Genomic DNA, 25,000 nt, shown 5'->3' with positions numbered 1-25,000 from the left:
ATATATATATATATATATATGCAGAAGACCGAGACGAAAGGACCGACAAGCAAGTTGATCGAAAAGGTGATTTGCCGACAGCCGAAAGACGACAAAGGGCAACGTAGAGCCGACTCAGTAAGTGTGACGGATTTAGAGGGTCACACGTAGTGTGCGATATTGAGGATTTAGTGTCGGAGTTAGGATGTTGGGTTAGGGTGAGTGTGTGGTAGTCGGAGTTAGGGTTCGTAAGGTAAGTGTGATAGTGATGGACTGTAGTTTAGGAGTTAGGTTTAGAGTGCGGTAGGTGAGTGTGTAAGATAGTGATGGGCTTTATGTTTTAGGGTGGGTTAAGTGAGTTAGGTTAGGTGCAGGTAGGTTGATAGTGACAGTCTTTAGGTTTAGTGGGTTAAGTGAATTAGGTTAGGCGCGGGGGTAAGTGTGCGGTAGTGTCGGACCTTAGGGTTAGGGTTTGGGTTAAGGTTAGTGGATATGTCATTGTGTGTCATGTGTAGTTTACGTTTTTTGTGTCGGTGTAATGGTGTTCGGTTTTGTGAGTTGTCGGTGTTGTGTGTTTTCGGTGTTTTGTGTGTCGGTTCGGTTATGTAAAGTAGACCCATATATATATATGTATGTAGGTCAATTAGACACTCTAAATTGGTCATAGGTGGGAGTGTGTGTGCGAGGATGTAGTGCGGAAGAATTACCATGGCAGGGGCCAGCCTCTGATATAATAGATGTGATTCTGAGTGATCATACATGGTTCTGCACAAACACACTTGTACAACTTTTATAACATGACAACAGTCTATGAGGGTAACCAAGAACACCATTCTGATACTGTAACATCTGCTGGAGGTGTTAGGAGGGACACTGTTATACCTGTATGTAACATTATGATAAATTGACTGGTGTGCATGGCATATATATGGCACAACTGATACTGTCACGAATGCCATCAATGTTGTCAAACAGCTATATATGTACTGTGTGCATCACCGGAAGAGGTATCACACTTGCATCTGGTATAACACCCTGATGGGGGTTCCCCACCATCAGACAGTAATGTTTATGCAACAAAATAGAATACCTAGGTATAAAATGGGAGCTCAGTGTGGCAAAGGTGATACACTTCAGTTACACATCCCTGGAAGATGTGTAGGGAGGTACATGAAGAAGGCTGCATTGTGCTCAGTTATTGGTGAGATGAAGGTTGTGAACTATGGTGGTATTATGGCCTTTGATGTGGATGTTCTGCACATACACAGGAGTTGTGTTACATACAAGGGAGTAGTCACCACTGTGGGCACATGTCGGTGGACGTTCCACATTCTGTCTACCCCAGTACACAGATCACATACCACTTGATCTGCACATAGAGGTGTGATATCTACTTTATCATTGGGTTGTGTGTATGTTTTTATAATATAACGGATCCCCCCATGTTTTTGTTTCATTTCATGTGTTGTCATGGGTGTGGCAGCAATTTTAGGTGTATGTTGATACTGTCTGTGTTATACTAATATCACAGTTGGATTCAATGATTTTCCACACTCTGCAGTTCTCTAGACAGCTGTTTGGACACAGCATGTGTAAGTCATTTGTGATGTCTGTGACTTAAATATTGGACAAGAAAGGGCCTAGTAGACAGCCCTGATGTATGGGCCTGATCACTGGACTTGAGATATAGGTCATTTCACACATTTCAACATATTTAGATGTCACGTATGTGATCCAGTCATCTACCCATTAGGTGTTGTAGGTGTTTATGGCCACTTCTGACAGTGATGAGTTAATACCAGTGTGGATTAGTGTCAGATGCCTTGGAATGGTCACATTCCACAGGATGATACTGTTGTCATTATGCATGCCCTTGCTGACCTTCTTGAGGACATCTAACAGATGAAACAGACATGGATGTGTTATCATGCATGCCCTTGATGACCTTATTGAGGACATCTAAAAGATGTAACAGACATGGATGTGTCATCATGCATGCCCTTAATGACCTTATTGAGGGCATCTAAGAGATGTAACAGACATGGATGTAGAATTAACAACTCACACGTCTTTTGCACACAGCTGGGATATTACCAGTATCCATTTAAAAAAGGTCCACGATTACATGTTCGTCTGTCTCACAGATGAGGAGAGTCAGGAAGTGTGTATACATGCATGCATCAGGTGCTGCCCCCCCCACTCAGATGGATGCATGTTGATGTACACCCTTATCTGGGAACATACTCCATCTGGAGGGTGTGTTGAAGTGTGGATCCAACTGTGTCAGGTAGGTGTATGTTCTGAGTCATGCTATAGGTGATCTGTGATGTTGCCACAGTCCATTGATTTTGTGTGATACGCCTGGATAAAGGTAAGACAATGCATACTACTTATCTTGATCTGGCCCAGGGTTTTGGCACAATCCCCCACTCAGGTATCATTGAGAAACTCTCCTAGCTGGGGATTAACCATTGCATCACTAGATGATTAGCCAACTGGCTAACCAATAAAACACATACTGTGAAAGTTGGTTAATCAACCTCTATCTGTAGAGCTGTCACCAGTGGTGTACCACAAGGATTACTGCTGGGCCATTTATTGTTTGGAATCTATTTCTTGGCAGTCCAGGCTAAGGAATACTGCCTTTGGCTTATTAAATTTGCTGATTACTGCATATTGGGTCCACCGATGATGTTACCATATTACAGGAGGGACTAACACAGACAAATGGCTGGTGCCAAAGCCACACAGTCTACAAATAAATGCAAAGAAATCATTATTTTTTGCCTTCTGCAAAGTGGAATTCTCTACTAATTACAGCATTGACAATACCCCCCATTCTCAAACCCTGTGCTGCAAGACTTGGGGACACAGGTAGATAGCAATCTGAACTTCGACCACAAAGTTTCCACAGTGGTATGGAAATGCTATATTGTGCACCTTAGAAGTCAGGCCATCATATCCACATCTGTTCATCAGAACACTAATATAGTACAATGCTGCCTTTTGCATGTACCTCAACAGACACCTGCAGCAGCTGGGGAGACCACAGGGGTTTCTCACCAAGAAAATACAGCACCTACAAACCATGCCATGACACAGGTGGATATATGTGGATATATAGACTGAATGCCCTGTCACTGTAATCTGTATCGTATAGGATGAGTTGACTTGTGCCTGGCCTACAGGCTAGTCTCTGATCCTGCCCTGATGGAAATACTGCACATCCGCAAACCAGTTACAGCTGATGTCATCAGTAGAGTCTGGTGAGAGGAAGAAGGTAATAGCAGTGTCCCACATACTGTTGTAAAATGCTGTCTCTAGTGTCAAGCAAGTGCACAACCACTCACATACCCATGCTGACTGCAGTGAGAACAGAACCCCTACCTATGTATGTACATCAACTAGAACACTCTGTATGTAACACAAGAACCACAGCAGAAGTCTCACTTGGAAAGTGTAAGGCAACACTTTATAGGTGATGACATCAACAGAGTCTGGTGAGAGGAAGATGGTAATAGCAGTGTCTGACTGCTGGGGTAAAATGCTCTCCATAATGTCAGGCAAGTGCACACACACACACACACACACACGCGCGCGCACGCACACACACACACACACACACACACACACACTTGACTTCAGTGAAAACAGAACCCCTACCTATGTAAGTACACTGTCTAGAGCACTCTGTATTTAATGCAAGTGCCACAGCACATGTCTGACTTGGAAAGTGCCAGACAACACTTTATAAGAGATGACATCTGCAGAGTCTGGTGAGAGGAAATGGTAATAACAGTGTTGTACATGCTGGTGTAAAATGCTCTCTCTGATGTCAAGCAAGTGCACAAACACACACACACACACACACACACACACACACACACACACACACACACACACACACACACACACACAGCAGTTGATTGCAGTGAGATTAGAAACCCTAAGTAAGTACACAGACTAGAGTAATAAGTATTTTACACAAGCACCATGGCACAAGTCTGACTTTTATAAGGTTGCAGGATAACTTATAGTGGATCACATCAGCAGTGGATCACACACACACACACACACACACACACACACACACACACACACACACATGCACACACAGACACACACACACACAAGTTGTCTGCAGTGAGAGCATAAGCCCTTCCTATCAAAGTACCCTGACTAGAGAGCTCAGTACTTTATGCAAGTGCCACAGCACAAGTCTCACTTTTACAAGGCTGCAGGACAACTTATAGTGGATGACATTAGCAGTGGATGCTGGAATGAAGATGCTGGGAGGCCTGGTTGAAATGTATAGCTAGCCATGTCCAACTGTCAAGATATTAAAGTTCTGCATGTTACCAGATTGCTGAGTGTGCAATGTGTAGTATTTGGTGGTTTGTTTAGGTATACTTTAATGTGCAAGTATACTTTAAGAGACAGCTTTACAAACTATATGTAAACAGGTGTCCGCATTACTCCACGTATTGGAAAATCTGAATGTGTATTGCCATTATGAAGATGTGCATGGCATATAAGACATTTATTTATTTCTGTAGTGTAGTTGATATATTTGTGAACAAGCACTGAGAGACCAGAGTTGCAGTGAACTAGGGGAAGTAACAGATGGCTGCATTGTAAATATGTGTTATTTTCTTAGATAGAGCCTTCATTTTTGTTTGTGTTTCCACATGTAGTTTCATGGCATGAAGACTAAATGGACAGTAAACAAAAGTAATACATGCTATTATTCACTTAGCATAGAGCTCCGCCAAGCAGCGGGCTTGTGCGATGGATGGCAAAGTGTTTGTGCATGTGAGATACACATTTCTACTCCTTTCCCTGTTTGTGTGTAGTTAAGTGGTGAGCAAATGCATTCCTCATTGCTAAGATTATGAGTTCTCAGTAATGAGTGTAGAAACCTGCTGCTTAGATGGCTCTGGGTCAACAGGTGTAAATGTATTGACACATTTCTTTTGGAGCCCAGATGATATAGGGTTCAAATCCAGGTATATGCAATAGTTTTCAATAAGTAGTGATAATGCAATGAAATAATTCTTTATACTACATTCACTGTGTGTTAGTGTGTGTTACCTTAGTGCGATGTGTTTAAGTGGCATTGCATAGAGGTAACTGCACCATGAAAGAGATGGTCACTGTCAATTGGCATTGCTGCTTGATGCCAAACTCCATGCAAATATAGAGGCCAAAAAATGAAGGGTTCCATTGTTTTTTTTTTTGGTTACTTATGTGTGTTGTGTGTGATTCTATTTTTGATCAGATTATAGGTGTTAAAAAGTGGTGAAATGGGGTTAAGCAGGGAGAAGAACAAAGGGAAAGCAATATAGGAATGTGCAGGAGGGAGGTAGAAAAGAACCACAGCTATCCATTCCAGCAGTGTAAAATGAAAATATGTACAAGAATATTAGCTGAATTTGGAATGCCACCTCCACAAAGAGGGGTGACAACAATGCAATTATGTTGTATAGCCAATTGGACCAAATCAAGTGGGTCAAGAAGACATGTGTGAAGTGGAGTGCTATGTATGGGGCATAGCTCATTTTTTTTTTACTTCAGTAAGAGAGGAATGCTGGGTAAGGGACGTTGGTCTTTCTGGGTCAGGTAAGTTGGGTAGGTGAGGAAGCAGATTCAAACAAAAAGGACAAACAGGGCAAGACACAGGGATGGTGAGGGACACAAATGTTGATGGACACCATGATTGGGGGTGAGGGAGGGGACAACATAAGCCCATGCCCATCAAACATGGGGACAGTGAGAATCTAGTCCTCACCACCAGGACTATCATCACCATCCCCTTACTCTGTTGGCTGCTGGAGTGCTTGATCTCTCCTCCTTCTATGGACCATGAGAGACAGTAGCCACTCCATCTGGCATAGGCATGCACCAGTGGTACTGTGCATGACCCTATTCACCAGTGCTGACATCTCCTGGCAGGTGATAAAATCACCACCTCTGCCAGTACTTCCAGAGAGTACCACAGTACCAGCTGCTGGGGTAGTGCTACTTGAGGGCGCAGGTAGTGCAAGGGCAGCAGAGGCAGTACTGCCAGGGTGGGTCCCAGATGTTCTGAGCATCAGTGCCAGAGCCGGTGAAGTGGTGGCAGGCTGAGCCATTGGGGTTAGCCTACCTCCCTGTGCTATGAAGCATTTAGTGATTTGTTAGAGATGGATGGCATGGAAACATTTTGATGATACATAATAGAAAAAAAAGAGATAAGAGTTGGGGTGAGAGGAAAAAGGGATAAAATTAGTACCATCATACGTGACATACAATTCAGTATCGCAATAATACAACTATTTTATCTGAACTTTTACATTTAAGTATACTTCCTGACAGGTACAAACTATAATTATGGATTGCTGAAAATAATCCTTTCTATGTGCCGATATTACACATATGCTTAGTCCAAGTATACAGATTAAAGTTAACAGCAGGGCATTTATGTCACTTGTGTGGAATTTAATTTATGTAATATTATTAAAGGATTGCATTATTTTATAATTATTGGTGGTATCTGAACCCCCAACATCTGACTACAGTCTTACATTTGACTCCTAAAGTTGGTTTGTGCTACAGATTGATGCATGTATATTTGCTTTTATGTTTAGGATATGCATGCTTACTTTGCTAGTACTGTATAGAAAAAAAATAATATATATATTTTTTAATTTAAAAGCTACTGTAATACCTCTTTTAAGCTGCATACATACCACTTACTTCCCTCGGTCTCTCTAGATGCTTAGTATGGGCCTGCCTAGTCACACTGATTTCAGAATTATCTGTGAAAAGAAAAGAACAGGAGAGCATTATGCATGCAAGTCTTGCCTATATTCAGCTTTCTATGTATTATACATTCTCTTTATTAGCATACTTACATAACTGTAGGATGTTGCTAGTTAAGACGTCATCCAGCCACTGTTTGAATGTATCCCTTTTTAGGTCATTAAAGTGGTGCCTACTCTGTTCTCCAGTGCGTGGGATGCCAGTCACACTGGATACAGCCTTGGCCAGACTACTCTATTCCTCAGACTTGTACAGGGAACCGGTATAGTCCTCCTGCAAAAGTCTTTGCCTGTGGCACTTTACCAGGAGTCCAGTAAAGAATCTAGACTCCTGAATACCCTACCTCTGTACCCTAAAAGGGGCACCTTTCCCTCTATAACCAGACATTTCTAACCTGAAGACACTGCAATAACAAACAGTGATTTCCCACCCAATGTGTGTTATTACTGCATTTAGTGAGCGTGCACAAACCTGAACAATGATGCCAACCACATTTGCACAATGTTAACCAGAAAACAACAGTGCCAAACAGAGAGGAAAGCAGTTGTGGAAATTGGAAGGTTAAGGTTAATCTGACACTTGACATTAGTTTGAAGGGTGTGTGCAGTTTTAACTGTTAGGTGATTTAACTTTGCAGACATGCACTGGGGGCATAACTTTCATGACATGACACGTTTATTTTCGCTTTATGCACTGATAAAACTGATTTCTACAGTGTGAAATTCAAACCTATGCATAAGAGACCAAACATTTTCTTCCACAGTGGTGATTTTCCATCTTTTCCATAGAAGAAGTGCTTCTCAGACATACTCATGAATTATTTATAAATACACACGACAGATTGAGGTGTTATCCATGTGTGTGGGTGACCTAACAAAGACCCTTTTTGTTTATACATGCATTTATGTATGTCTTATTGAAGTGTGAAGGCCAACCAAGTCCAGATAGCAGAATTATATATAGAGAAACATAGTAGATAGCATACCCTCAATCATACAGCAGAACCTTCAAAACACAGCAAGGGTGTCTCATCTCTCATACATATAATTAATATGAGCTGCACTGCTATGCATAGTTATTATTTATAATTATGTATAAATTGTTATAAGTGATATTTAATACAATGTGAAATGGAACAACAGTAAAAATGTCTGGAATTTCCTGCATTAGTATTAGAACCCAGGATTCTAAGTGGGGAAGCCCTACACTTACAGTTGTTACCACAGGAATAGCTAAATAACTACTGGATATTTCCCTATTCATTATTAACTTCTGTGTGTTGACTGCCGCACAACACCGCTTAGCGTGTTCACATGGTGCCCAACATACAGTTGATACAATCTTTCCATTTAGAAATTGTCTACTGTTTTATTCCTCTCTGCAACTGTTCTATGGCTGCAGGTGTTGGGGAAGCTTACAAACTGCCATGCAACGTCACTTAGTGGTGCTGCTTAATGGAAAGCAAAATATACAACAACGTATCCTTTTAGACATTCAGAAAGTCTGCGTCCTGTCTGCTTTATGTGTGGGCCACTAGTCAAGGTTTGTGCTATGGTAAGCATCAAGCAAGTGTTTACTAGGTGTCATCCTATAAAGACAAAGGTGGGACTTGAACCCTGATGTACAGGCACTGTATGCTGTGTGGATCAACGTGGTTAGCAGATGTGCTACACACAATTGATTCACAGGTGTTGAAAGAAAATAAAGCTCTTAAATGAACAACACTGCAACATTTATGTAAGTATATACATGAAATATTTTTACACAGGATTGGGTTTGAACTGTCACTTCAATGAACCTTCAAAACACAGCTTTTCAGCAGAGAATGAAAATCATTGTGCATGCAAGCAACTGCAGCATCATCCACAGTATTAACAAAACATATGGCACTTGTACACTTTTGAGTTGTTTTTACAACTATGATGTGATGCTAAATAATGCATTTATATGTTTTTCTTTCTTCTTTTTATTTCATTTTTCGTGAATTTGATACACAATAATAAAATCTTTTAAAATAGAAAAAAAAATTGTTTTTCAGTTCACTACTGGGCCCATCACCATCCTTCAATCTCTCTCTCTCCACACATCGCCTGGAAAAGAAAAAGAAACTGAGTTTCATAAATATTCGGTCTTATTTCCTTTACAGTGATCATATATATATATATATATATATATAAAATATATGCCACCATTTCTGTATTAGAAAACTGTCAGCAGTCTGCGTTTCTTGATTCCTTTGGGTTGGTAAACTTATTTGCTGTAATACTTGCCACGCCGCCCAGCGCTAAAATGGTATACATGAAAACAGAAGAATCCAAGAAAACTCAATGTTAATTTTAGAAATATTTTTAACAATGTAATTTTTGTTTTTCTCTCTCTCTTTCCCGTTAACGCACGATGAGGCACATCGGGCAACGAGCACCTTTCAGCGGCTCGTTTTTTTCTGTAGCGGTTACGGGTTTTACCTGCTCAGGTTGCTAGCCCAATGCCCAACCGTCCTCGGAGGGTGCACCACACACCTTCACACTTAGGGCCAATTTAGAGTGTGCCATCTGCATGTCTTTGAAATGGGGAGGAAACCGGAACTCCTGGAGGGAGCCCACACGAAAGAAAGGAGGACGCGTATCCGTCGTACAGAAGGCACCCTAGCCGAGAATCGAACCAGAGAACTTCTTGCTGTGGGGTGACAACCGCTACAACACTGCGCCGCCGTTGTGTTTCTCACCCGGAAAATATTGTTGTGTTCTCATTAGCACCGTTTTGTGATTCAAAGGAATCTAGAAGTTGTGGAATACAGATATCTTTACTACCATTTCAGGAAACATACACCTGACTAAAACCTTAGATTCATTTCTAGTGTGAATTTTCAGGGAAACGACAGCTGCCAATGTTGTATTCTAACATTCACTTTTTTCGTATCTTTAAAACATTGCTTCAAGTTCCCACTGAAGCATGTTCCAGGAAGCTGTGACAGCCTCTTACAAAAACGAAAGTGAAAGATCTGTGGACTTCCCAGAATAGGCTTTTGCTGTATTTTAACGAAAGTAAGTCAGCTGAGATAAATTTTAAAGCTTTAAGATATATTTTGATTGGATTTTATTTTGTATTGTGTAATTGGAGCATTCACGTGCATACTAATTCACTGAACAAAGTTTCAGATGTAGGTGTTTCAAAAACAATTGTTACAGGTTTTAAAGGGGAAGAAAGTCATTATTGTTTTTATTTTTTGTTAGCCAGTTTAGTGTGGCAATTGCAACCGATTTCTTGAGGGATTCATTATTAGTGAGTGGGTATAAGATCTGTTTACTGCAGGGTCAATTACAGGTGACATGGAATTTGTATAGAGGTCAGTGTTGTTTAAAATAATTGTAGCTAAAGTCTTGTACTTGAAGGAAGTGCAGCTGTCTAGGTTAGCCAGTAGCTTAACTGAGTAAAATAGTTTATAACGAAATATTTGCAAATGTCTAACTAATGAAAATGTAGACGATATAATATTTTCATATTACATATCTTTTTCATGTAATTAATATTGTCTTCTGTAATGGTTGGACAGCTGTTTGGCTTGTACTTAAAGGCATAACATAGAATTATATCACAAAAGAGCAATGCACAGTCTCTCTCAAGTGACCTCACCATTGAGTGGATCTTGTTGACAAGATATTTGTTTTATGCAAACTGAGCAAACCAGTATGTGTATACGTTTGTAACCAAGTTTGTTTAACTTTATTTTCCGTAGAAATGAAATTCAGGTTTACTTTAGTTTTGAAGAATCCCTGGCAAAATTGAACTAGACATTCCATTTATATTCATACTTGTAATATATGCCAACATGTTCTAAACCAGTAACTGAAATTATGTGCTGCTACTGTATATTTCAAGTCCTTTGTTTTCATATCTTGTCAACAAGATCCACTCAATGGTGAGGTCACTTGAGAGAGACTGTGCATTGCTCTTTTGTGATATAATTCTATGTTATGCCTTTAAGTACAAGCCAAACAGCTGTCCAACCATTACAGAAGACAATATTAATTACATGAAAAAGATATGTAATATGAAAATATTATATCGACTACATTTTCATTAGTTAGACATTTGCAAATATTTCGTTATAAACTATTTTACTCAGTTAAGCTACTGGCTAACCTAGACAGCTGCACTTCCTTCAAGTACAAGACTTTAGCTATAATTATTTTAAAGAACACTGACCTCTATACAAATTCCATGTCACCTGTACTTGACCCTGCAGTAATGAGAGTCATGGCTTAGTGGTAGGTTGTGCAGACTAGTGTTTCCAAGGTCCTGGGTTTGGGACTGACAGTGGGAGTTTATATTGTGAGGGTGGTGTAGTGGTTAAGATGTTTGCCTTACAAACACAAGGTGCAGGGTTTGAGTCTCACAAGGGGTAATTAGCTAGGCTCCCAAGGGCAATTAGCCTATTACTAATCTAAAAACCTATGTGGATCCAAGATTTAGTGTCACTGCTCGACAGAGGCACAGCAAAATAATGGGCATAGTTTCTCCAAACTAAAAGGGTGGCGTAAGCCACAAAACTATGGGCTAGGCTTATAAATGCCCTCGGGCAGATAGCCTAGTATGAACCTATGAACCTATAGTCTTGAATAATTCATATAGTGGTAGTTTAGTTGCCTACCCTGTAGCTGATCGCTGCAACCTTGCGCATTAGATCTCTATTGGGTAAGAGGTGCTCGAGGCACAGCCCATAACTAAACAACCATCTATGCATTTCCTGAAGCTGTGACCTAGCATCTTCTGTACATGCAGCATAAGCGCTCATGAGTGGGATCTGCCAACCATTTGTGGGGGTGATATAACTCCTCATGCAGTCCCACACTGCCATCTTGAATGGACAGCTTCTGATAGACTCCTGGCCTATACTGGGGATTTGTTAGCATAAAACATGCCCCTCAACATGCTTCTCAGCCTCCTTGCTGGGAGAGGAAAACAGGCTGCACCTCTTCATTTCTCTCCCTCACCAGCAGGCTCCTTCTGTGCCCCAGTTGTTACTTGAACCCATGTCATTGGAGTCGTAGTCAGGAATCCATGGTAATGTTTCAGCATTTGGGTTATTTTCCATATAGAATAATCACAAACTAATGAGGTTGATGATCTAAGAATCTGATTCCCAGCAGATGTGTGTGCACTAATCATGAAAAAGATAAAGCTATCAGTGTAGTTATACAAATGCTATCCGTTACGAGTCTGACCCAATCTGGGGACAATCCTGTGCAGTTATGGATCCATGGTGGGAAGGGATAGACTCTTAATACTCTTATCTGGTTGGGGGATTCATTGTCTTGAAAGGCTTGTGTGACGAAAGGAGGTACTGACAGCACAGCTGGCTGGAATTTTGTAAATAATTAAATGTAATTTGTGAATATCAAACATTCATACAAGATACTGGTGTTACAAATTTATTAGAACTGTATGTCGTGTATATCAAACTGATTTGTACAGGAGTTTGTGTTGAAAAGGTATTTGTAAAGTGCTTGTGTTTGAAATGTATGCACAGTGTGCCTACTGCAGAGAACAGAAATATAAATGCACTATTGTAACTGTTTGAATGTATATGTTTTAACAGAGGAAACTGGAGAGTTAACCACAGTCCAGCACACTTAGAAAAATATCTGAAATTAAATCACTTTATAGGCTAGGACATAAAAATGCTATCTTACAGGTTTCAAGGCAGCCAGAGACACAAAGTCTGTACTGGGAAGCTTTCTGTATTGTCTTTGGGGTGAACTAATTAATAGTCTTGAAGGCTGAAGGAATGCAATTGTTTTATGACTTCCAGCACCTGCCAGAGATCTGAGCAAAAGCCCTCTTGTGTGTATTTTTACAGGTAGTTGGTAAGTCCTACCAGCTTCCAGCAATGGAGGTTTTGAGTGGGAAGTAGAAGTCAGGTGACAAGCTATCCCAGCAGTAATATTTTAGATATTATTTTGAGAAGTCTCTTAGTAAGACTGAGCATTATGCATTCTGTCTTAGGCCTGACAATAACAGCAAGGAGAACCATTTACCACACCATCTGCCTTGATCTAAGTAAGTTATTAGGGTGTAGGAACTCTCTTAGATTCAGTCAGGAATATAGTGAAGCTTACTTTAGATATTGTTATTCTTTATTTGTGTGAACCTGTACTGAAATGTTATTGTAAATATTTCCTGTGGTTTTGAACTCATTGCGAATTGATATTTAGGATTGTCTTGTTCTTTGATTATTTATTATTAAATATATTTACACCTTTCATCGTGGATGATCTTTGCAGAGAGATTTAAGTTCTGAGAGTACTTTCATGTTTATTTGGTGACACTGTGTGGGCCACTCCTAATAGCCTTGCTATTAGTCAAACTACCATTTGTATTAATATTAATTTTACTCAGTATATTGCGTACCCTTGGGAGAGCCTTAAGGTAGTTGGCAAGAGTGGCTGGTGGCAGTCATAACTACTTTATAGTCTGGACAGAAGGGGGTCATAGCTAGTAAACCTGTGCCAGCCTTTCCCAGGTGTGTGTGTGTGTGTGTGTGTTGGCTACTTGGGCAGGGACATGAAGCACTGATTGGACAGAGAGGGTGCTGGAGGCCTTGGCTTGGACACTCAACTGAGATCTCAACTCTGTAGCTGTGCCAGTGGAGAGCCTTGCTGGGGATTTGGAGAAAGATGGAGAAACCAGCCCCAGACTGACTGTGGTCTCTGTGTACTCTGAAGGGAAATTGCACTTGATGCAGAGAGCTGCATCTGGAAATACTGTGTGTGCACCTGTCAGTGAATGTCCCTCACTGTTGCCAGGGGTGAGGATTGAGGCTCCTTGATTACTGGTCCAGTGGAGGATCATCACAGCTTGTATTAAACTCCAAAAAGAAAGACCATCAAGCAGTGAACTTACAGATTGAGGTAATTCACACAGTACTTATCATACAGAGCTAGGGACCACAGATATAACAAGAAATTGTGGGGGGTGGGGGTAGAGTAAGATAATGTTAAAACTAAAAATGTTACTTGCAAATTGAAAAGACAACTGGATGTAAGACGTGAGATGGCACAGTAGCAAACATTGTTAGTGAAAAGTAGTAACTAAATACTCCATCTAAAAACAACCTCAAGGTTATGCTGCTAAACGCTAGGTGTCTTAACATGAAACTACACTCACTGAAAGCGGTCCTTACCTTGGAAGACACAGACATTTGTGAAGTCATGGAGACCTGGTTCAAGGCTGTAGAGGGCACCCCATCCATACTGGGTTATATCTCCTTCCACAAACTGAAGGCTTGGAAACTAAAGGAGGTGGTGTATCAATCTTCATTAAAGATAAACACACCTCCTGATTGGTTAAAAACAGTATGATTCCCTGGAGATACTTTATGTGCAATTAACTGTTGGTAGGACACCTATTCAAGTCATTGCCAGCTACAGGATCCCATCCCTTTTCAGGACACCCACTCTGCCTGTTTGGATCTACCTGAGTTTACCAAGATACATCTGAACACCATGGTTTTGGGCAACTTTAACTACCTATCCATTGACTCTGTAAATTGCTCGTGCACAACCTCACTTGCCCAAAGGTTCCTTGACTTTAACTCCAATGCCCTGGACCAGCTGGTTGACACCCCCACAAGGGGGGCCAACTTCATGGATCTGGTGCTTACTAGTATGGGGGGACCACTGTAGCACCCCCCACCGTGAGGTCTTCCTTGGTGAGATCTGGCCACAAATCAGTGTCATTCAAAGTAACTATCAAACCTGCCCCCCCCCCCCAGCAGTAGCTAAACTAAAAAACTTCTCCAAAGCAGATTATAACCTCTACAGGATGGTATAAATAGCTTTACTACACCCCCCAGATGGAACTGGTTCTACACCAATGCTTTGTACAAACACCTGCATAACTGCATTGATTTGGCAGTACCTGATAGGACCAAAACAAGTTCCTCAAGGAAGAGCAAACCTGACTGGTGGAAAGGCTTTACAGTAAGAGGAAGAAATTGCTGTCTAAGAATAAGAGGGCGCGAGCCCTAAACTGGAAACACTTCCTCCTCAGCTTAAACAAGTAAATAAAACCTATTGTGAAGCCCTCCAAAGCAAACTACAAATCTAAATTAGCTTCCTCAACTAAGGACAACTTAAGGTGTCCTTTAGGTATGTCCGTAATCTAAAAGAAAAGGCCCAGATTTGTGCTGAACTGGTAGTTAATGACATATACTGAGCCTGTGGACATAGCTAACCTGTTGGCCAACAGGTTCTGTGAAAACATTACTCCCCTTTCCACACCACACGTACCCCATGGCATCCCTACCACCTGTACCCTACCTTGTATCTGTAAAGAGCAGGTCGTAAACGCCCTCTCTAAGGCCAAAAATGCAATATGTTTGGGACCTGATAACATCCCAGGCTGCGTCCCTACATGGGCTACAACAAGAGTTAGCAACACCATTGGGTACTCTTTAATCATAGTTTAAGCACCAACTTCATCCCAGCTGAATGGAAAATGGCCACTGTTATTCCCTTGCACAAAAGTGGTGCTTCCACTGACCCTGGCAATTATAGACCTTTTAGCCTGACTAGCCTTATCTGCAAGGCCATGGAGTGAATCATCATGGACCTTATCAACAAAAATATAGGTAATGTTCAAACACTTGACCCTACTAAGGTTGTATTTGTCAAAGGGAGAACATACCTGTTCATAGGTAGGTACTAGGCTATTGGTCCTTGGGTCTGTATAAGCCTAGCCAAACAGTACCCTGGCTTTCGCCACCCAAGAAAATTATTTTCCTCTGCCTCTGTTGAGCAGAGCCACAGAAGTGATTCCCCGGGATGAATTTCCTGTCTCCCATCCAATCATCAAGACTTTTCTTGGAGTGCTAATGAGGAGTTTTGTTTGATATAGATAGGTAGTTTGTTCTAGAGTATGGGAAGTCTCTGGGACAGGAATCTATCCCTCCAGCATGTTCTGTTTATTGTGGTGACAAGGTTTAGGTCCCTAGAGCATGTAGTTCGGAGGGCTTGGGATTTCTTTAAGTGGAGCATGTCTAACAGCTCTGGATTTGACATAGCTTTGTATGTTAGGCAGAGATCGCCTCTGAGTAGGCGATATGACAGAGTAAATCTGGAGTTTTTTGAGACTGTCTGCATATGGCATCTGTTTGAGGCCAGTAATCCTCTTTGTGAGGTATTTCTGTGACCTTTCCAGTTGTTGTAGATGTCTTGTGAGGTACATACCAAAAGGGGAGCTGTACTCTATAATGGGTTTAATGAGTGAAGAGCAGAGGGGAACAATTACCTCTTTTTTTCCTGGATGAGAAACCTTTTGTGATGAGGTGTGCCACGTAGAAGGATTTCCTGACTACTGTAGTGATGTGATTATCAAAGGAGAGACTACTGTCCACCTGTGTCCCAAGGTCTCTTATCACACTTTCGGTGTTGAGTAGACTACCGCCTATATGGTAATTCATGGGTACAGAGTTTTTACCAAAAGGGATGTCAATGCACTTTTTGGCATTGAGCTTGAGGCCATGGCTTTCACACCAGGCATCTGTCTCAGTGAGGCCCTTTTGTAGGATGTCCACATCGTTGGGAGTTTTGATTATGGTTCCTGGTTTGCAGTTATCTGAACTTCATTAGCCAAAGACCTTCTGTGTTAGCCTGTACTTCAGAGAAGTAGATACCAAACAGGAGAGGACCCCAGACTGAGCCCTGTGGTACTCCACTTGTCACTGGTCTGAAGCTGGATTTGGACCTTACCCTCGTCTGCGGCTTTGGTGACCACTTCAAAGAAGTCTATCAGGTTTAGGATACATGATCTGCCTTTTACAAGCCCAAACTTGGTAGGGTCCAGAGTTTGGAGAGTACCAATTTCATTATTTACAAGTTCCATGATCATATGTTCCATAGCCTTGCAGACCAGGCTCATCAGGCTAATGGGGCGGTAGTTCCTGGGGTCTGTGGTGGCTCCCCCTTTGTGGAGTGGGATAACCATCACTGTGCGCCATTCAGTGGGCACAAAGCCTGAGGTGAGGCTATGATTGAACATGGTATTTAGGTGGGGTGCCTGTTCATTCTGTAGTTCGTGTAGAACACAGCCTGGGATGTTGTCAGGTCCCATGGATGCTGTGTTTTTGACTTTGGAGAGAGTTTTTTTTACCTGTGCAGCCATGATTACAGGAACTTGGCATTCGTCTGGTATAGAGAGGTGCCCTTTATGGGATGAGAGGGGTGTAAAGTTAGCACTGAACCTATCTGCCAGGATGTTGACAGTATCAGTTGGTTCTGTATATTTAGTGCCATTGTGCTGTAACTCAGGGCAGATCTGGGTGTTGCCATTGAGATTCTTGACATAGCTATAGAATGCTTTGTGACTGTCTTTAGAATCAGTGGTGATTTTGTTTTCATAACTAGCTTTGGAGGATTTTATGAGGGATCTCAGCTTCTTACTGAGGCTGACCATGGAGTTCCTCCAATCATGGGAATTTTTTTTTTTTTTGCAACAGTTTCTTTCTTCTGTTGTATAGTTTGTTTATGGCAGGGGACCACCAGATTGGTTTCCTTGTTTTGGAGGATAGCATCTTGGTTCTGTTACAGATTGCATGATCCATGCACTCGTAAGTGCTTATAAAGTGCATTTGTGTAGGATTCAGCAGTCGTACCTCTATTGTCCATCTGCATGGGTGTCGTGAAGTTTGCCACTTCTGTCTTAAGAAGCGTGAAGTTGGCTTTGGAGACATTTTTTACGGTGGTTTCCCTAATGGGGGGGGGAGGTGCGGGTGGGATGTGGATGTGTAGAGTGATTAGCTTGTGGTTGGATCTGACCAATGAGGAGATGACCTCTGGTGTGGAACACCGGTTGCCCATGTTGGTAATGACCAGGTCTAGGATATTGCTGCCCATGGTGGGTGTGTGGATAAGTTGATCCAAGGCGTTGGAATTTATGAATTCCAGGAAACGTTGAGCACAATAGTTGGTACATGAGTAGTTTTCCCAGTTAATGGTGGGGTAGTTGAAATTGCCCATTATTAAGGTGTTAGGTTGTACCCTAATATAATATTTTCCAGTGTATCAAGAAATGAGGAGTGGAAATCCTGGGGCATGGTGGGGGATCTGTAGCAAACTACAATTTTGATTGCGGTCTTTCCCAGAGTCAGTTGCACTTGGATAATCTCAGATGCATTATGCTGAGCAACTAGCCTGGAGGTGTGGATATCCTTAATGAATATGGACATGCCTCCGCCTTTAGTGTTTCGGTCCAGGTTAGGTGGCCGAAAGGTGTGGTATGAATTATAGCCTGGTAATGCAGGGGTGCTCTCTGGAGCCTTGAACCAGGTCTCTGTCACTGCACAGATGTCAATGTTTTCCATTTTAAAGAGTGCCTCGAGTGAGTGCCTTTTGAGGTTTAGACTTCTAGCTTTGAGTAGCATTACCCTCAGATTTTGCTTGCTTGTCCGTGTTACAGTGGTGAATTTGTCATTTGAATGTTGCCTAAAAAAGGCACTATAGGGGTGGCAAGAGTCTTAGCCAGTATCTGGAATCCCAAGGTCAACAGATGCAGGCCATCTCTGGCAAAGCATCATGGTTTGTCGATCATGTCATCCCAGGCAGATAGATACTGGATTCCCTTAGAATGATACCAGAAGCTTAGCCAATTGTTTAAGTCAGTCATTTTGTTCTTGTACTGTGATATTCTGGGTGATGGCAGGACGTTACTCAGGGCTAGAGTCATACCTGCCTGGGCTACAAGATCGGACAGCAACTTGGTAGACTTCTTTGAGACAATCACCAAGGCCCTGGACAAGGGGAAATCTGTGCATACAGCCTACCTAGACTTAGCCAAGGCTTTTGACACTATCTCCCACTCAGGCATCATTGACAAACTCACCCAGCTAGGTATCGACCCTTATATCATTAGATGAGTCGCTAACTGGCTCACTGATAGAACACATATATAGTCAAAATAGGGAATCCATCTCCGACAGCAGACCTGTAAACAGTGGTGTTCCACGGCGATCAGTTCTGGGACCTCTGTTTGGAATCTATTTCTCCAAAGTACAAGTAAAAACTAAAGGTCTATGGCTGACAAAGTTTGCTGATGACTGCAAACTGGGAGCGGTTATAGAATTAACAAATAATGTCGACATCCTACAAGAGGGTCTTACTCAAATGATTGGTGCCAAAGTCATGGCCTTAAACTCATTGCATAAAATGTGTTATCATCCCTTTTGGTAAGAGCAACGTTCCTGCTAGCTACCACATCAATAGCAACACCCTAAGTACATACTCAGTGGTGAGAGATCTGGGCACACAGGTCGACAGCAATCTTACCTTTGATCACCATATCTCTACAGTGGTAAGAAGGGCATTCTGTATTGCTCATCTCATGAGAAAGGGCACTGTCTCCAGAAAAAAAGAAGTAATAACCTCCCTGTACTCTTCCCTCATCAGGCCAATAATTGAGTACAATGCGCCTTTTGGCATGTGCTTTTCCAAGCACCTGCAGCAATTGGAGAAACTACAAAGGTCCCTCATAAGGAAGATTCAAGGTCTTCAGCATCTGTCCTATGTGGATCATCTGAAAATCACTGTCACTTTATTTTGTTTCATACACACTCCTCAGAGGAGATTTGCATATAAGGCTTTCTATGATCCTGCTTTATTGGAAATGCTGCATATCCGCAAGTCAAATGGTACACGGGTTACTCACGCTAAAGACCTTAACTTGGTATGTGACATTAATCGAACCTGCTGGAGGGACAGATTTTGTCTCCCAGAGGTTACCACACCTTTAGAACAGACTCCCACTTCATATCAAACAGAGCACCTCATTGGCAGTCTTCAAATGCAATCTGGATGATTGGATGGGTAACCGTAAATTCACCCTGGAGTTCCACCTCTGTCCCTCTTGAACACAGGCATTAGGTGCCGATTAAGGGTAGAACATGGCTAGGCTTGTAAGGGCCCTAGGGCTATTAGCCTAGTAACTTTCTATGGTTCTAAGATCCTATGACATTAGTTACATAATGCTTCAGCAACTGTCTTGCACATCTTAAACTTTGTAGTCAGTGAAGAATTAAGCAAAAGAGGATACAGGATAGCAAAACCAGACAGAAGGATATCAGCCTGCCTCTCCCTGAATTTCTAGCTCATATTGGAAGCACTGCAAGTAGACAGATTCAGTGGCTAACCCGTTAATGCTTCAGTCATGTTCATTTATTCTGACTTGCCTTACAGCGAATTGATTAGTTCCTTAGCACAGGCGTAGAACTGGGGAAACGTACTGCAGAGTCTTTCTTCAGACCATCAGTCCTTGGTGCTATTAATAAATTCAGGTAGATCAGATTACACTACACCATCAGCGAAAGTGCCAGCTGCATGCTGAGAGGTCAGATGTCACATACAGAGAATTAGTGGCTATCAGATGAAATTATCATTGTGTGGTACAGATTTTGTGTGTGTGTGTGTGTGTGTGTGTGTGTGTGTGTGTGTGTGTGTGTGTGTGTGTGTGTGTTGAAAGGTGTTCAGACACCATGAAACTGGTGCAGTGATTTAATGTTATTTGCATTAAATCAAATATTCTTTTCTGTGATTTTAAAAAAGTTGCCTCTGATCTTTTAAGGGCACTTGAACTTAAGATGTCAGCTCTATTACAGCTGTGTCTTGCCACATATTTGAATGAATCCTGACAGAAAATTTGTCAAATGCATGAAAACGGGTGTAGAAAATAAACCAGGAATATTTTTAGTCAGAACAAAGTATTTGGGCTTGGTGTCAGTTAATTTATTATTTTAAATTTGAGTTATGTTTTAGAAAGCTGCTACATGGGAAACTTGAGAGAAGCTCCTGACAGAAAGACTTCAGAGATTAGAAAGCAAGGTCCAGCAGACTGGTGTCAAATTGTGTGTGTGTGTGTGTGTGTGTGTGTGTGTGTGTGTGTGTGTGTGTGTGTGTGTGAGAGTGTGTGTCTGTGTGTAGCTGAAAACAGCTAGAACAACTGAGAAATACAAGAATGAAATGCAAGTTGCAGTTAAGAGAAATCCTACTAGATACATTAAGTGCAAGAATCAATGTCACTAAAAATTCCAGGTCCGAGTCAGTAGCTGAGTTCACAGGAGATTATCTGGATATCTGAATTCAGAAACAATAAAACAACAATAATGGGGACAGTAGAATAAAAGCTCTGTTTTATGATAAAGGTGGTTCAAGGTATGTAATACATAATTAGGGTCCTTTGCAGCATTACAAAAAATAGTTATCTGAACTTCCAGTAACACATAATCTGAAGAAATGTTTACATTTGGAAAGGCCACATCAAAGCTATTGAAAACGGATATTTATTATATAAAGCTTAAATCTTTGGTAAGGAGCTGGAGCTATTCCTTTGTGATAAATGATTCAGAAAGTAAAACAAAGATGTCTGGTAAATGTTTTTTAGGTTAGGGAGAATGAAAGGGACTGCCTGGGACAAATACCACATTAAAAGGAATGTGTAGCTATGGCAGGCCATTACCATTAGAAATTTCAGAATAGTGCAGGGATTGCCTTCTGTGTGGAGTCTGCATGTCCTCCCTGCAGTTGGGTGGGCGTTTGAAAGACATGCGTAAATGGGCGTGCCTTAGTTGAAGGTTGAATGTCGAGCTGGCACCTCGGCGTTCATGAAAATCTACTGCCAATCGTTAGCGGACCGGAGTTCCGCTGTGGCGACCCCTAACCGGGAAAAGCTGAAAGACCAACAACAACAGAACAGCAAGCAAAAGAATTAGAAAATCATAGAATTAAGACAATCCGTTGTGCACAAGACAACAAGTAAGAGACACAGCAACAGATCAGAAGTTTGAGGGTACAGAAAAAGATATGGCAAAGAAGGGAGTGTTGATGTGCACAAATTGCATGTACTCATAAAGACCCGCTTGGATTGTGAAGAGTAAATAAAGCATATATGAATTTCAAAAAGGTGTGCTATTTTTTCAAGAATATGTAGATCATTACAAAGGTAGGGCCAATACTCTATAGAGTGAAATAAAGAATAGACTGGTAGAATACCAGTTGGGTTCACAAGTTGACCGTGACCTTGACTTCAACCACCATGTGTCAACTGTGGTAAGAAAGGCTTTCTACATAGCACACTTGCTTAGTAAAGGCTTCGCCTTGAGAGCAAAAAAGGTTATAACCCCTCTGCACTCGGCACTAAAGTGGCCCATAATTGAGTATAATGCCCTGTTCAGCATTTACCGTACAAAGCACCTGCAGCAATTGGAGAGACCTCAGAGGTTTCTAACAAAGAAGATCAAGGGACTCCAGCATGTGCCATACACAGGCCGACTTACAGTCCCTGTCACTTTACTCTATATCATATAGATTTCTTACGGGAGACTTATGCCTGGTTTAGGGAGCAATCTGAGACCCAAACCTAATGAACTTGCTGCATATCTGTAAGTCAAACAGGACTAGGGCCACCCATTCCAGGGACCTAAATATAGCCTGCGACTTAAATAGGACATGCTGGAGGGCCATATTTATCTCCCAGCGACTACCACATCTTTGGAACAGGTTACCTATTCATGTGAAACAGAGCACCTCTATGACATTGTTCAGAAGGAACCTGGATGAGTGGATGGGACAATGTGAATTCTTACCAGGAATAGTGCCCACAACCCTCCTGGACAGGGGTGGTCATTACTAAATGCAGTCATTGGTATTAACATTTCTATGGCATTACATAGCGATGAAACGGCTAGGCTTGAAATGACCTCTGCGTTAGTAACCTAATAATCTGCTATGATCCTATGAATACTAGACAGTTAAAAAAAGATTACTTTTTGAAATGGCAGTCAGTACCCAGAAAGTGAAATTGACAACTCAGAAAAATGTGTCTTATACCATTATACACTGACTTAAACAAGGTCAAGATTTGGCTATAAAAGAAGTCCAGCCCAGAAATGAAGATACATTTACTTACAGATTCTTGTACATCAGTCAACATAGTCAATAATCATTTAAAGCCAGGGCCTAGATTATAACCTGTGACCATAACAATATATTCTTACATTTCTAATGAGCAACCTCAAAAAACATATAGTAGTATAAACAGAAACGGTGCCAGAATAAAAATTAATTTCCCACAAGGCAGTGGTTCTTGTCTTTAGTCACACTCTGCCATAAAAAAAAAAAATCATTAAATACAAGAAACGGTTTCAAAAATTAACAGTTTAGACAGCTTACTTGCATAACATGAAAACTCTATGATTGTTAAGGAATACGTAACAAAATGACTAGTGACTATTGGGAAGAGCTCCATACTGGTGACTCGTTCCCTTTTGTTGCTCACCGTCACTGAAGTATTCCGTTCTGACTGGGAGGAAATTCCTAGAAGGAGCTAAAACTAGAAAAAGGATATAAAAGGAGATGTGACAGGCCAACGGTATGGGAATGGATTCAGTTGCAATGCCACATGGACCAAAATGACCAAATCAGGATAAAATATGCACAGCATGAGATAAGATAAAGCAGTGCAAGCAAAGGAAGAGGCATGTAACAGAAGCAGCCATCATCATAGCTGAACTGAATGAAGAAACAGTATTTACAAAGTTAAAATTAAAATCAGGGTACCATTAGGTTAAACTATTTCTGTGAAGGGGAAAAAATCACATTTTCCATTTGTATCATGGGGCTTTCTTGATGTACTGCAAATGCATATGGGACTTGTGTTCCCATGCTTACACAGTACATCAGTGCTTTGCAAAGGAAACAAAGGAGAAAGGAGTATCTCCTTTGCTTTTTTTAATGAAAAAATAATTTGAAATCTGGAGAGTTCAGATGTGGGAGGGAGACGGCACATAAAATACAAGGATAATCGGGGACGTTTCTTTCGTTTTTCATAATGTATCTGATTTTCCTCATATTTTTGTGTCCCATCTCCCTTCTAGCTGCGAAATGCTGAGATTTCAAAGTTTATTTTATTTCTTTTTTTCTATCTTTCTTTAAGTCAAGAAAACCAGAAATCTCCGTGGCATATATTAACAGAAGTTAGGGCGCCTGGACTTTTTTTCTATTGGGGTATGCTTAATTTTACAAAGGCCATACTTGTTGGGCCGACCAATCAACGTGTACATTTTTGAATGTTAATGGACAGTTATTGTATAATTAAAAATACAGTACAATAAGGACTGTAAAGAATCCTAGATGTCAAGGATAGAGTTGTCATCCTTTCAAATTCCAAAAGTGGGGCATTTTTGATGGCAACATTTTGCATGACAAGCTATATCGACACAGTTCATGCAAAGACGGCAAATCATGTTTTGCCAATAGAAAACTCACTGCTCTGGAATTTCTGTTTTTTTTTTTTTTTTTTTTTGGTTCTTCACATAATATTGGCATTTCAGAGGAAATTTAAGAAATAGTTTTTGTCCTAAAGTCTCAGGACATCTGCCATTTTTCATGTTTTTTTTTTTTTTACATTATGTAATGGCCCAAAAAGGGATGCGGTAATCTTAGACTACAGGGCTGCACCAGTCTTTTTGCAGATAAAGCAGGACATGACACTACCTAAAAAAAGAGTAAAAAGGCAAGCTAGATGCTGTCTTGCCAAAGGTTAGATTTCACTGACTGTTTCATGTATTTCTGACAGAAAATATTTTTCAAAATGCATAGTAACTGTAACAATATGAAATGAACAAAAATGGTGCTTCCAGCAGTGATAGAATGAGTTGGATGTGACAGCAGTTGCTGAAAAATGGTTCAGCAGTGCCAGTGTTTAGGGGTGCCTACAGGAAGTACGTAGCCTGAAAAGGGGGATGGCACTGCACATCAGAGTGGGCAGTTGTGGAGTACTAAAAGGTGTAGTAGGGAAGGAGGCATTTAATGGTAGGGGGTTAGAAACAATTCTCTGCTCGCTTGAGATCAAATGAGTCTGAAAGCGAGTGGGCATATTGACTATAGTACTGTGTGTTGATCAGTCGCTTTAGTGAAACATATTCTTCTGAAATCAGCTGACTACTTGGAGTTTGCAGACTTATTCCATGGTGGTATTTTGTCTTCAACAAGGACCCCCCCCCACGTGCACCCCTGTCTTACTATTAGCCAATTCCAAGGTTATGAAACGTTGAATATTTTTTTATATTAATATCTCTAAAAGCTAATTTCTCTCATTTGGCCCATTCAAACAGACTGAGAAAATGTCCATTAGCCAGCAGATCGAATTTCAGGCATCGCGTAAAAGCCCACAA

The sequence above is a fragment of the Protopterus annectens genome, chromosome 11.part0 (genome assembly GCF_019279795.1).
Source record: "Protopterus annectens isolate FY-2018-M chromosome 11.part0, PAN1.0, whole genome shotgun sequence".
NCBI lineage: Eukaryota > Metazoa > Chordata > Ceratodontiformes > Protopteridae > Protopterus > Protopterus annectens.
The sequence above is the reverse complement of the archived record's forward strand: the minus strand, read 5'-3'. Positions refer to the sequence as shown.